Source organism: Otolemur garnettii, unplaced genomic scaffold (genome assembly GCF_000181295.1).
Source record: "Otolemur garnettii isolate 467f Iridium unplaced genomic scaffold, OtoGar3 scaffold00124, whole genome shotgun sequence".
Classification (NCBI taxonomy): domain Eukaryota; kingdom Metazoa; phylum Chordata; class Mammalia; order Primates; family Galagidae; genus Otolemur; species Otolemur garnettii.
Genome location: NW_003852519.1, coordinates 1,289,593 through 1,290,554, shown reverse-complemented (window position 1 = coordinate 1,290,554; position 962 = coordinate 1,289,593). Strand labels below are relative to the sequence as shown.

The following is a 962-nucleotide window of genomic DNA, read 5'->3' as shown; positions in this document are numbered from 1 at the left end:
CTGTGATAGCCTGAACTACTCCTGTGTGCTTGCAAACAAAACTGTGCCAAAGGAATCACTATTTGAGAGGTAAATGGCCAATCAGGATGAATAGACTTTCTGTCGTGTGTCTTGCCATAATAGGGAATGTGAGAAAACACCTAACCATTTTCTGAATCACACAGGCAAAAAATTCGTAGGCCCCACTTTGTAGGCTTCTTTGGATTGTAGCCCTGGAATTGAATATTTCCTTTGAAACCTACTGTGCTCTCATCTATAGCCATGTTTCTTCCCAGTACATGACGTTTGTTGCATTTGTTGTCAATATACTCACTAACATTCTTCACCTTGCTCCCTGGGGTGCACACACTGCCTTGAGCTATGACCTGTTGGACATCTCCCGACATCAGAGTGGAAAAGGAGAATCATTATGTCAGATAAGGTCCAACACAGGATTGGAAAGGGTTTATGACTAATTATTACATCATTAGCTTACATCTATATTGTGGTCCACCCCAACCCATGAGCTCTTAGAGAGGCTCATGGGAAATCTGCATGCACAGTAAGACTCTGGTTCCAAGGTGACCCCTGAACCATGCAGTAAGCCCAGCCCACTGCCCAATGAGGTCTGTTAAGCTGTCTATGGCAAATATATCTTACTTTGTAAACCTATATCTTGCTCTGTAAACCAATCTTTCTCTTTCTCAATAAGCTTTGTTTCATGCTTGTCTTATTTTGTGGTGTCTGGTCATTGTGTGACCAAGAGTATCCCAGGAACCAATGACACAGATAGCTGCTTAAAGCCCTGACATTTTAGGATGCAGATTTTAGCTGCCTTAAAACCTGACAGAGGCTCAGCGCCTGTGGCTCAAGTGGCTAAGGCGCCAGCCACATACACCTAAGGTGGCGGGTTCGAATCCAGCCCGGGCCCACCGAACAACAATGACGGCTGCAACCAAAAAATAGCCGGGCGTTGTGGTGGG

The 962-nt window shown here is 45.0% G+C and overlaps 1 pseudogene; it reads left to right on the top strand.

Annotated features, from left to right (window-relative positions):
- The first annotated feature begins 278 nt into the window (after positions 1–278).
- The window catches only part of LOC111727792, a 2,118-nt pseudogene continuing 1,434 nt past the window's right edge, over positions 279–962 (top strand).